General features: G+C 35.3%; 1 protein-coding gene and 1 pseudogene across 1 annotated transcript in view; one reads left to right on the plus strand and one right to left on the minus strand.

Annotated features, from left to right (window-relative positions):
• Positions 1-14,298, minus strand: part of GRM8 (glutamate metabotropic receptor 8) — an 829,821-nt gene that overhangs the window by 126,000 nt on the left and 689,523 nt on the right. The gene's annotated exons all lie outside the window — the stretch shown is intronic.
• Positions 8,689-9,332, plus strand: LOC143687227 (nascent polypeptide-associated complex subunit alpha pseudogene; annotated as a pseudogene).

Below are 14,298 nucleotides of genomic sequence, written 5' to 3' on the forward strand. Positions count from 1 at the left end.
GAGCATTTCTAGACTCTGAGATGCTGTGTTACATGTACATAGGCTGGTGTTTGCCTGGAACTTTGAGAACCTCTGTGACTTCTAGGACTCAGAGTAGGAATTCTGCAGCTCTGAAAGTCAGTATTGCTACATACAACAACTGTTAAAGTAACTGAAAAATAGGTCAGTCTTCAAATAGGGGTAAAAAATGGACCCTATTTGGTTGGGACTAAAGTAAATCAGAACACAGGGCAAAGGATGATAATTTATGCATTCTAGAACTTCACATACTGTATGAGACCAAAGGCAGAGAGGTTTATTGCATCTAGAACCTAAATCTTCTTAACACACAACCTAAATTAACCTATGAGATAGCTCATTTAAACAGCCTGAACCCATGGAGCCCAGAATGGAAAGGAGGCTGTTTAATTCTTATACCTTAATGAAATTCCCAGATACAATTCAAACTATGGTGGGCTGATAATTAAAAAGTATTGGTAGAGTCCCTTGAGAGACTAGAGCAAAAACAGGGACATACTAAACTTTCCCACCTGGGAAACTCCTGGTACTCTCTCAAACATTAAGGTCTCCCAAGAAAATAGGCCAAGCCCTTAATTTCGAGGTTTGCGCTTACAAAACTTGTTTTTGTAGCAGAGAAGCTAAGACTACCTATAATTATGCCTAAGAGTTGTTTCCAGAAAACCTCTTTCGTTGCTTAAATATTTTCTCTCTCTCTGCCCAACTCTGCAAGAAAAATCATCCCCCCACACACACACACACAACATGGGACATGACATTCAGAGATGAAAGCCTCCCTGACAACGTAGGATATGACATCCAGGGATGAGTCTGGCCTGGCACTGTGGGTTCGACAAAGTCTTCTTGGTGAAAAAGGAGGAAAGAAATGTAACAAATAGGGTATCAGTGGCTAAGAGAGTTCAAATGGCATCAAGTGGCTCTTCTGGAGGCTACTCTTAAGCAAGTTTAAGCTAGATAATGCTATTTGCCACAGTTTGCCAACTCCAACAAATGTCATTCCTATTAACCCTAAAGCACACATAGGGTTCTATCTGAAAGTCTACAGAAGCATCACACACTACGTTGACTTTTCAGAAACCTAAAACCTTCAGATGCTTCCTAAGCCAGATAAGTCCTGAAACCCAGAGGTGCCAGCCTCGCCAAGAACATCAACCAGTTCCACCCCACTATCCTATACTGTCAACACCCCTATTGCATATGAAATAGTTAGAATGGGTGTGGTAGTTAGTTTCAGGTGTCAACTTGGCCAGGTGAAGGTGCCTAGTTCTATTGCTGTGGACATGAGCCAATGGCATATGAACCTCATCTGTTGCTGATCACATCTGCAGTCAGCTAGGAGGCATGCCTGCCTCAATGAATGATGTTTGACTTAATTGACTGGTACTTAAATGAGAGAGCTCAACATAGCACAGCCCAAACAGCTCAGCATACCTCATCTCAGCACTCACAGCTCAGCCCAGGCCTTTGGAGATGCAGAAAGGAATCACCCCGGGGAAAGTTGTTGGAACCCAGAGGCCTGGAGAGGAGACCACCAGAGATCGCGATGTGCCTTCCCACTTAAGAAGGAACCTCAGTTGAAAGTTAGCTGCCTTTCCTCTGAAGAACTATACGTTAACTAAATAAAGCCCCTCTAAATAAACTAGAACAATGGGCATAGCCCAAATATCCCTAAAGATTGAGAGAAGAATTACAGAAGGAAAAGTTAGAACAGAGAAGATAGGATGTAACAAATGAATATGACTACTGAATCAGGATATTGATATTTCTGTTTAACCTCCAGTGTCCTGGAGCAGCTAGAAGGAAAAATCTGAAATTGTGGAACTGTAACCCATAGCAAACTTTGAAATCTGTTCTATAACTACTTGTTAAAATGTTCTTTACAATGTACTGCTTTTTTTGTATATGTTATATCTTACAATAAAAACTGTTAAAAATATATCAAATGTAACCAAAAGAAGTTGCTAAAAAAGGAATATTCAAAGATGATAAAAGACCTAAACTTACATTCATTATAATAATTGTGATAATTAATACTCTAATCATTTATAAGTATATTATTATGTGTTCTTTATAATTAATTAATTATAGTATCCAAATAGAATTAATTATAATGCTGGATTATAATTTCAGAAATGGGAACTGAAAAAAAATTAGGCAGTAAATTTGAGGCAATCTCTCAGACAGTAGAGCAAAATGACATAGAGGGTGCATGGGTGGTTCAGTGGTAGAATGCTCTCCTTTCATGTGGGAAACCCAGATTCAATTCCCATACCATGCACCCCAAAAATATACATATGTATATGCATATATATGACATAGAGAAAGAAGTCAAGGGAGAAAAAATAAGGAAATAAAAGGATCTGTCCAGGAGGCCTAATATCTAAATAATAACGGTTCCAGAAAGAGAAAATAGGGATTATTGTTAAAAAGTCCTTGAATAAAAGATAAATTCTATAATAAAAGGTTCTATTGAGTGCTTAGCATAATAAATGAAAATATATTCATTAGGATATATCCTGCTGAGATTTCAGAACACTAGTGGCAAAAAATACATCATTGTGTAATAGGTAGCACATTTATGAACTGCATTTATATGACCATGATAATGTAAATCCTAAGAATTGATCTAAACAAAGTTATAGTAATCCATATTGGGAGGCTGATGGGACTGAAAGTATAAATGGCTGCAGAGGGCAAGTGAAAAGGAAGTAATTCCTCATATTCTCTAGTGCGATGTCAATGATTACTGACAGCAAAAAAAATAAAAATGAAAAGTAGAAAACTAAAATTAAGCATGTTATTTAGAAATAGCAAATAAAACATTAAGAAATAGAGTTTAATGTAGAGGACTATAGGAAAACTTTGTTAGTTATACAAACATTGAGAAAATATATGTAAAAGGCACATTATTAGAAAAAAATTGCTTGAATATGTAACCGAGAATTAAAGCATACTTTAGATATCAAGAAAGGGAACCCTCAAATAAAAGAGGTGTCCCAGAGCATGGAAGCTTTTGAGAGATCAACAATAACGTGATTGTAATTACAAAATTGAATACAAATATAAAAAGTGCTTTAAAGAATATGTGGTGTACCTGCCATGCGGGAGATACGCATTCAATTCCCAGCCCATGCACTTCCCAAAAAAACAAACACATAAAACAAACAAACAACAAAAACAACAAAAACTCAACAAATAGTGCTGCAATAACAGGATATTCATATGGAAAAATAATGAAATGTGACCCCCACCATACAGCATACAAAAAAAGAGAGAAAACAGAAAAAAGAATATATGTTGTAAATCAAAGAATACAATTACAATAATCTGGGTCCTGGTCTCAGTGAAAATATAACTTTCATGGCTTTTTATAGGAACCAAAGCAAACAACAAGGAAAAGAAACCATTAGAAAAATGACAAATTGGCAGTAATTCCAGAGCTCAGAGAAAATGTATATTAAAAAAAGGATCAAAGGATCATAAAGAAGTACTTAAAAGATTAAAATAAAACACAGGCAAGCTTATTTAAACCACATCATATGATGAAAGTTACTAGAAATCTAGAAATAAATAAAATTTAGGTCATAAACATAAATGCAATCACTTATAAATTAAACAATGAATCTCTTAAACAAGTCAAGTCAAAACTGCAATTATGGACCATTTCGTAATAAAAGATAATGAAAGCAATGCATGCAAACCTTATGTGATTCAGACAAATCTGTACTTAGAACAAAATATGCACTCCTCAATACTTGTATTACAAAATAGGGAATAAAAATAAATGAATTTAATATTCAGCTCAAGAAGTGAGGAAAAATAACGACTTAAAACAAGAAAACTACAAGGAACATTAATAATAGTGAAAGCAGACATTAAAGACTTAGAGAACAGATTAATGTTCAATTATTTAAAAACAAAATCCAAAAGCAGTTTCTATGGACTACCCAGTAAAAATCACAGATAGTTGGCAAGCTTCGTTGAGGAACAAAAGACTAAACATTGAAATACAAAACCTTCTGAAAAGGGATTTAACCATAGTAGTAGGTTGATTTAGTAACCCCAACAAAAAGCATGTTCTTAATCTGTGTCCTTGCGGGTGTGAAACCATTTGCAAACAGGACCTTTTGAAGTTGTTCTTTTCAGTTAAGTTGTGGTCATCTGAGTCATGGTGATTCTTAATCCATATTACTGGAGGCCTTATAAAGAGAAGAAACTGGAAGCCACGGGGAGGTGGAAGAAGCTGAAAGTTAGTGGAAATCAGCCAAGTGAACAGAAAGAGATAGAACTGGCCATGGGATGGGAAGTAGCGATGCAAGCTGGGGAACCTCAAGGCTCATGGAGGCTGGCACACAACCAACCCAGGGAGGGAGCCAGCCTAACCCTGATGTTGAACTTGCAGCCTCCAAAACTGAGAGGCAATAAGTCCTGTCCTTTAGGCCAGCTCATTGCTATGGTATTGGTGACAGCAGCCCAAGAAAGCACTATATCTAGAGAAATATTTACACATAGAGAAATTGGGCTTTCCAGGAAAATATAACTGACAGAACATTGGTCAATATGAGGTTAAAATAAATAAAGTAGACTAATATCCATGAAATAAATTAATAATTTATTAAGAAATGTCATTCATAAAGTTGAATTCAAAATATTTTGTTAATGAGTTCTATCAAATCTTCAAGGAAACAAGAATCTCAGTTTGGTTATTTCACCAAGAACCCAGAGAACATTTTTAGCTTGTTGTTCAACGCTAAAACAATCCGGCCAAATCTTGCCAAAGGGAATAAGCATTACTGACCAATCTTGTTTAGACATTTAGGTAAAATTACTCCTCAAAATATGTTAGCAAATCGAATCCAGCACAGCAGTAAACAAACAATAACCATAATAATAGGAATTATTAATGAAATTCGGATGTCGTTCAGTATTTAGAAATCCACTGATATAGTTAATCATATTAAAAGATTAATGGAGCTAGAAACCATATGATCATAGTGAAAGAAGGAAAAAAATTATAAGCTTCAAAATACATTTCTCACAAAAATTCATCGTAAATTAATAAGAGACGAATATTTCCTTAATGTTTATATGGTCAAATTTAAGCAAAATAAAAGGCTAGCAAGATACTAATTGATAATGCGTTGGAGGTATTTCCAATAAAATCAATCATAAAATAGTACGTCTGTCACTATTATCTTTTGACATAACCCTGAAAACTCCAGCCATTGTAATAAAGACAAAATAAAGAAATAAGTGGTATAACTATTAGGATTGAGGGAGCAAAAATCAATGGTATTTGAATGTGACATTATCATCTTCCTGAGATACTCCCCCAAATAAATTAAACTTTCAAAGTTGAAAAACAAATTTTATAAGATAGCTATTTTGAAAATGAATATGTAAAAATCATTGACTTTCCCATACCAGCAATAACTAGTTAAATAGTTAAGAGCATACTGAAAAATAAACCTCATTCACAAAATTAACACAAGATATAAAATGCCCAGAGTGAATTAAAAAACAAAAAAAAGCTGTGCAGTACACTATATGAAAAATATGAAAAAAGAAAAAAGGAATTTAAAAGAAAACTTAAATAGCAAAAAATATCAGTCTTTAAAAGAGAGAAACCTACTATTTCTTCTATTTAAATCTATAAAGATACTGACATTTCAACCAAAATTCATTTGCCCTCTTAATTTACAAAACGTATTGAGAAAATATAAGTTAAAAACTATTTCTTAAAGGCGATGGACGGGTTACCTGCCTTATTTGACATCAGAAGTATTGATAAGACTATAAATATTACAGAATAGTTCGTTTACACTGGAAGAGACAGATCAAATAGAATGGACTAGAGCCTCATTTTCTGTGGAACAGCTGTGGAGGAGGCCAGGGAGGAGGGAGGATGATGGGAGGGAAGCAACAGCAGTAGCTAGCAGCAGTATTACCTATTGTTTGAATATAGTTGGTAAACGTGGGTTGACCAAAATTGAACAAGATTTCTCAGAGCTTTTGCCATGTTGAATATTTCTTTAAATTGGTCCACATAGGGACGGCTTTGCATGACAGTCCACTTCTTTACTGGCTGAGGAGTTCTCTCAAAACTTCAAAGAAAATGTAATTTCTTGTACCCCCTGTAGCTAGTATTCCTCTGAATAGTTAGGGAATTGCTGCTGGGAATATAAATTGTTATGCACTTTCCAGAGAGAAATTTGGCAATAAGTATAAAAATACCTTAAATGTACATGCCCACTTGGCTCAAAAATTCTACTGTCAGGAATGTATACAAGAGACTAATTAAAAATGTAAATAAAAATGTATGTATAAAGTATTTTTTCATTTTCATCCTTAAAAGCTAAAAACGGATACAGGCAGAATGTCAAAGAAATTAGAGATTCATTGAGTAAATTTAGATATATTACATGATGGAAAACCAGGCAGGCATTGGAGAATGATTTTGTAGAAATACATTAATGACCCAGTAATAGGCTTACAATACATTATTCAGAAAGTAAAAAAAAAAAAAAATTAAAAAGCAGAGGGCACAAAATTTCAATTTTGTACATATGTGTCTCATTTTTATTCTCATTTCCTTATCTATATATTCTGATTTTTTACACAGGCCAAACATAACTTGCATAATTAAAAAAAATAGTTAAGAAAAATGACAGAGAAAGATTCTTGCCTGGAAGCACACATTTGAGGAAAGAAAAAATAATATTTACCTTAAGTATATAAACACACTAAAGTGTAAGGGTCATCAGCTCTGTGCCTTAGTTGGACCGTTTTTGAGAAATCCTGCTTCTCCCCCCCAAGCTCCCCTCCCCATTTATCCGATGCAGTCCCCCTCCCTTTTTTTTTTCTTTACATGGGCAGGCACCAGGAATTGAACCCGGGTCCTCTGGCATGGCAGGCAAGCATTCTTGCATTCTTGCCTGCTAAGCCACCGTGGCCCCCTTTTTTTTTTTAATAACTACAAATTCCTGCACACTGAGAAATCTGCCACTTAAATGCTCTACTTTCACTGACAAGGCTGCAGTACTTCCTCCCTTCCTATTATCTTCTGTTCTGCACTGCCCTGTTACTTTATATGTCCTCCTAATTATGGAATGCTCCTGGTGAAAACCACAAGATGATGACAACCTGCCCTGCTTAAAAACAAGCAAAAAAAAAAAAAAAACCAGCATGGCATCTAACATGTAAGAAGCATTCAGTGGTACTCCACATTCATCTCTTGCCAAATCAGAATGGCAGATGTATCTCTTATCTAGTGTCTGATATCTAGTAGCTGGTCATCTGTATCTTCTCCCCACTCCTTCCAATTCTTGCTCTCATCCCGAGTCTTGGCTCCTTTATGGCCAAGAAAATGGAAGCAGGCACAAATTCCCCACGTGTCTAGGTACCCTGTCTAACATTTTTTTTTTTATTCCAAAAGAAGAAAAGTTCCTAATTCTGCAAGTCTAAACAAATGACCTCTCCCCATCAGAACTCAGTTCTTTCAAGAATCACCTATATGCCTAATTTCTCTAGTTTCCATTTCCCTTCTCTGTTTTGAAATAGACACTGATCTTGGTGCCCTTGAAAACACTGACCGTGTCACAGTTCTACCCTTTAGCTATTGCATTCTTTCTCTCCTTCCTTTTCTGACCAATCACTTAGCAACAATGTTTTATACCCACATTTTCTGCTTTATCATCCCCAGGCAACTTGGCTTTTGCAATCTCCTCATTTTAAACACCCTGTGAGAAAAGGCAGCAGCATTCAATTCCATTGACCTCCTCTCAATCCATCTTCTTTCTTGAAACCCTCCTTTCTAATCTAAAACATAATCACTTAGGTATCTCTCCTCTTTTTATAAATACTGGTTCTCTATTTTCTTTGTCAGTTCCCCTAATTCCCCCAAAGTTTTACTTATCTGTTTATTCATTTTACTTGTTTTTCCCCTACAAAGATCCCAACTATTCCCTGGCTTCAAATATCATTGCTGTACTTTAATTCTGATCTTATTACTTGTGAATTAGCGCATCTCCAATCACTTGGTGATGAACCACTGTGAGACAGAGTCAAAGCATGAACCATAAAACTCATATGTCTGAAAAAGGAATCATCTTCTGGCCCAAAGAGTTTTCCTCATTTTTCTAATTGTGTTCAATCTGATTTCATGTCCAGTATCAGCCACCATGTACAATTTGTCTTTGATCCATCCACTGTTTTGTCCAACCTTGCTGTGGTCATTTATTGCAATATATAACTTGACTTACATAAAGCCATCCTTTCTTTTATAATCCATTCTGTACATATAGATCAGAGCCAGGTAAATATTCTAAGTACCTTCATTTTATTTGCTTACTTCCTTGATAGAACATTACAATGACTTCTTACTGATTACAAAGCAAAATTAAAAAAAAAAAACCTGTAAGCTAATTTTAAGCCCTCTAACACTTTAATTCAATCTACCTTTTGTGCACCGCATTAAACTCCCATATGGGAGTTACACGCCTCACTAAATTTTTGTCTTCAATTTTTCTTAATGTGCCTCTTCCTTTCTTCCTCTGACTATTTACACCCATTTTGTCTCTGAACAGAATATCATCTTTCCATTTCTGGGTATTAAAATACTGCTATTCCCTCAAACTTGCTGCCATCTTGGTTCCGTATTCACCTCACAAAATGCCTGGTGAAGTCACAGAAAAATCCCTGCTGCAGAGCAGGAGTTGCCACAGCCCCAGGCTGAGACAGGGTCTGGAAAAAGAATCTGACAGTGATGAATGAGTACTAGAGCTGGAGAAACAGGATTCTACACAAGCACCCACACAGCAGGCTCAGCTGGTGGAAGCAGCTGAAATTGATGAAGAACAAGTCAATGAAGCAAAACAGAGCTGGAGTGAAAAGAAGGCACAGGAGGCAATGGTCAAACTAGGTCTTTGACAGGTTACAGAAGTTACTAGAGTCACTATTTGGAAATCTAAGAATATCCTCTTTGTCATCATAAAGCCAGATGACTACAAGAGCCCAGCTTTGGATACTCACATACTTTTGGGGGGAAGCCAAGATCGAGGATTTATCTCAACAAGCACCACTAGCAGCTGCTGAAAAATTCAAAGTACTAGGTGAAGCTGTCTCGAATATTCAAGGTAAATATGGACTTCGACTGTACGAAAGGAGAGTGAAGAGGAAGAATGGATGAGACAGGTGTGGAAGTTAAGAACATGGAATTGGTCATGTCACAAGATATGTCGAGAGCAAAGGCAGTGCGAGCTCTGGAGAACAAAAGTAATGATATTGTAAATGCTGTTATGGAATTAACAATGTAACCATACGAAAATGAGGAATTTTTTTTCTTGGTATTTCAAAAGAATAACCTGGGGTACACGGGTAGTTTAGTGGTTGGAATGCCTGCCTTCCATGCGGGAGACCCGAGTTCGATTCCTGGACCATGCATCCAAAAAAAAAAAAAAAAAGAGTAACCTGCAGTTGATTTGATATTTGTACTGTTTCTATCATTAATAAAGTTATGGCTTCTTGTTGGATGAAAAAAAAAATGCTACTTTTCCTTCAGGAATGCTTTCAAATGCTTCCTCCTTCAGTCTGCCCCCCGAGCACTCTAACTGGCCCATCTCCCCTCACCTCATACAATTTTGTTGCATCATTATATGACACTTTTTTATGCTCTTATATTAAGCTCTTCTTATTACGTGTAATCTCTATTGAGTCAAGCATTGCTTCTAATATGTGCCTTATACAAGCTTTATGCTTTGGATCTTCAATTCTTTACTTAGCCTAGCATTCCTCATTAAACAGATGGCCAATGATATTTATAATGTATTATCATGATAATCTAATTTAACTCCCAAATGTCATAGATATTATGAAATACAGTATAAGGTTTAATAAAGCAAATATTTATCACCTTCTATACCCTTTTGAAAATTTCAAAATATATATTAACTCTCAAAACTTAGCTATATACAATTTATCTTCATTATACATCCTTCCCAACCTTGAATATCCAGTTAACTTTGCACTGAAATGTAAAATAAAATATATAATGAAAAAAGTTGTTGGGTATTTACTGTGTCAGGAATTGTTCAAAGCATTTTAGCTGATTACCTATATTTGAAATGGCTGTATATATATATATTGGTGGTTTGGTTTGGTTTGAAATGCAAGACTGTATCTTTTAATCTGTTTATAATTTTCTAGTTTCTAATAACAGAATCATCCTCCATAGCTTAAATGCCATATTTGACGTGGACATTTTGTCTTTAAATAATTTTATGGTTTCAAATCAGATCAGGATTTAAATATCTATTTTTTCAACTTATTAAATGTATTTCTCTGAGCTTCAGTTTCCACATTTGTGAAAATAAGTCAATAATACCTTCCTTCAAATGCTTTTCTTTTTTGAGCACTGAATGGATGGGTCTGTACAAAAAACCTAGAATAGGGCAGGCATCAGAGACATATAGGCAACCACAAATCCCCCCTCTCTTCACTTTTCTACTTACTTTGCCTGTCATTGTAACTAGTGTTGTTCCTCTTCCAAAAATACATTTGACATATCCTCTGCTTGCTGCCTGAACAGGATAGAGATTCTGTTTCCTATTTTTGACTCTTAAAAAACTATAGTAGGGTGGTGCAATGGTGGCTCAGTGGTAGAGTTCTAGCCTGCCATTTCGGAGACCTGGGTTCAGTTCCAGGAGCCTGCCCATGCCAAAAAAAAAAAAAAAAAAAAGGACTACCTTAAATTTTCCCAGTGCCTGCCCATGCAAAACAAACAAACAAAAACTACAGTAAAATAATAGATAAATTACTTGAAACAGAACTCATGGTTTATTCTCTCTATAAAATTTACTACAGAAAATGTATAAATCTCACATATCAGTGCTATAGTCTCATTACAATAAGTGTGATTGACTTATTCTATGTGATGTTATCATCCTTTGGTGATATCAGTTAAAGAAGACAATGTCAAATGACTTCTGTTACTCAGAGCTCTCTGTAGAACTGTTATGTTGGTAAGGCAGCTCTGAAAATACACCTTTGTTCCTAGTTCAGAAATGGAAATAGATTGTTAAAATGTCAGCTTTGCTACCCTGAGTTCCCTAAAACAATATTTTGTTTGGCAAAAAGTTCTCACATGAAACTCAATGCTAGACTATGTTTTCCATGGACCAAATGGGTCTCTAATCTCCAGTGCATGGCATGAACTCTTTAATACACCTAGTCCAGTCTTATAATCCAAGCTACAGACATGGATGTTAAACTCTTAGAGCTTAACTCAATTGTACTGATTGCAAGATGAAATATGGCCCTATTGCATTCCAGCACACCAGATCATTTTCTCATCCCTAGAGATTTGGTAGGTGATAACATTAGTGATAATTACACACAAGTAGCTATGGATAAACCTGGAAAAAATCAATGGCAGCTTATCAATCAAAATTGAGTACACATAAACCTCAATATAAAAGCTGAATGTATTTTGGATTCTTAGTGGCAGGGCAGTTGTTCTAGTTTGCTAGCTGCTGAATGCAACACACCAGAGATGGATTGGCTTTTAATAAAAGGAGATTTATTTCATTAGTTCTTCAGAGGAAAGGCAGCTAACTTTCATCTGAGGTTCTTTCTTATGTGGGAAGGCACAGAACAATCTCTGCTGGCCTTCTCTCCAGGCCTCTGGGTTCCAACAACTTTCCCCAGGGTGATTCTTTTCTGCATCCCCAAAGGCCTGGGCTGAGCTGCTGGTGCTGAGATGAGGTATGCCGAGCTGCTTAGGCTGTGCTATGTTGCGCTTTCTCATTTAAGCACCAGCCAATTAAGTCAAACATCATTGCAGCAGGCACGCCTCCTAGCCCGACTGCAGATGTAATTAGCAACAGATGAGGTTCACGTACCATTGGCTCATGTTCGCAGCAACAAATCTAGGTGCCTTCACCTGGACAAGTTGACAACTGAATCTAACTACCACAGCAGTTAGTTTCATTTCTGACCAATCCAAAGATGATGTGAAACAGGCATCACCTCCCTATCCTCAATTCTCATGGTACTCTGTTGTGCTTGATGCTTTTAAATTTCAATTTCAAAGCCTATACATGCATATACATACATACAAAATAATTTATCAATAGTTTGTATTTGCAAAAACGTACGATATGTCAAATGTTTCCTCAGAGAAATAAGATTTAAAATGAGTTGGATTAGGCAGACTTAATTGATAAAATTGTTTAAGATGTTCATATCAATTTCAAGTAATAGAGAGATTCATTCTTTTGATGAATGAATATGTGAATACAGATATACAAATACAAAAAAAGACAAAAATCAAACTTTATAATGATAAATTTTGAAGAAACCAACTAAATAATAAATAATTTTAAAAAACAGAGTGCCATGGGGGAAAAGAAAGGAAAAAAAAGGCAAGCATTTTGGCATAATACAATGTAGTAATAGATTTCTGTTTTAAGAATTCAGGATAGGAAGCAGAGCTCATTAAAATTATTTCTATAAAAATTTCCAGAAATAACTTTTGCTTTCTGATTTTGTTTTGAGTCTTCCTCTTTATTATCATAAGTGTTATTTCCTAAGGCATTCAATTATATAACTTTGTTAAGCATACTTTAAGAACATAACATATTTTTATTATGTTACATTAATTACATCATATTATACATAATCATATATATTTAACATTCTTAAAGAATTCTCTATTTCCTGACTGAAGAATAAGAGAATAAATGCTAGGAGAAAAAAAATTAGATTGGAATTTAAGATACTAACTTGTGGGGCAAAGAGTCCTCTTATTTTAAAAAGGCATTATGGAAATGATGAGTGTGTCATCTAAAACAGAATGAAGAAGAGGTAAGGGCAGTTATAATAAATTCTGATCTCAAAACTCAGGGAAACACTTAAAAACAAAACAAACATAAAGAACATTTTAGGACAGAAATACCAATGGAACAAAACAATGAAATTTTTCTTTTTGTTATATTCATGGGAAACTTAATCTGGTCCATGTGAATAGAGCAGAGCAAGGTAAAATTTATAGCCTGATCCCATGACATGATGCCCAGTGCAAACCGAGTGTCCATAGCTGGAAGTGAAGGAGCAGAGTATGAAAAAAATGAAAGGAACTTCGGATGAATTGCTCAGGCCAAGAGATTATCTTCACAGCCTGTGTTAAGAGCTAGGCAGAATCCACTGGGTTGGGTGTGATGTAGCTTGCTTCACCACTAACAGTTTAATCAATGTGGGGGGTAGCTATGAACCACAATTTATAACTCGTCACTGTTAAATCATTCCTTAGGTTTCCCCATTAATTATTGAACACAAACGATTACTATAAACAACCGTATTTACTGTACTTGCTATATTTAAAATATATTTCAGTTTTCATAATTGTTTTTCTAGTTATTATAATATAATTAAAATTTTGAAGGCAAAATAACATGTTCTCAGGGTTCCTGATATTTAATACTTCAGTTCATGAGGTGAGGGTCGTATTAGTATTTTGTTAGTGTTGCCTAGTTTTTATGCTTTTGTTGTCTTCTTATGTTTGATGTTTGTTTAACTATAAAGTTGCAAATCCTTCCAGGGTAAATAAGTAGAGAATACAAATACTCTCAGAATGAATTCTACTTGGAACAATACATTTGAATCCCCTCTGCTTTTGGTAGTGCCCATGAAAAGTGATTTGATTTGCTGTGAAAAAACGTACCAAGAAAAATTCACATCTCAGAATACTAAAGTTCAATGGCCCTGTCTGTAAAGCAGTAAACTCACCCATTTGAAAAATGAATGTACTCCCATCTCTGTAATCTCAGAAACCCAACTTGAGTGTTTACTTACCCTTACCAAATAAAATAAAACTATTGTGGAGTTAGATATGTGCAGTTAAAGAAATATTCCCTTTTGTCTACAATTACTTAAAAGAGAGACAACACACTTTGTATCTATGAAATAGCACTGCTCACAACAGCAGATACATGTTTGAATTATTTCAGTTTCAAAATGAGACATGGAGTTAAAACTAGAGTTATTGTTTTATGGTTTTCAGATTGGCACTTATATTGTAAAACTTCAAAATAGGGCTCAGGGATGACAACGAAACAAGAGCTGCAATGGAGAAGCAGCCCTTCACTTTTAAATAAAGTGCATATGCTTTTATAAGTTTTAGTTAGAAACCTTTCCTATTTTTCAAAGAGAACCACCAGTTTGCAAACACCAATAATGGCTGGAACTGTAAAGAAAAGACTCTAAATGTATTTTTTTCCAAAATAT

Source organism: Tamandua tetradactyla, chromosome 1 (genome assembly GCF_023851605.1).
Source record: "Tamandua tetradactyla isolate mTamTet1 chromosome 1, mTamTet1.pri, whole genome shotgun sequence".
Lineage (NCBI taxonomy): Eukaryota > Metazoa > Chordata > Mammalia > Pilosa > Myrmecophagidae > Tamandua > Tamandua tetradactyla.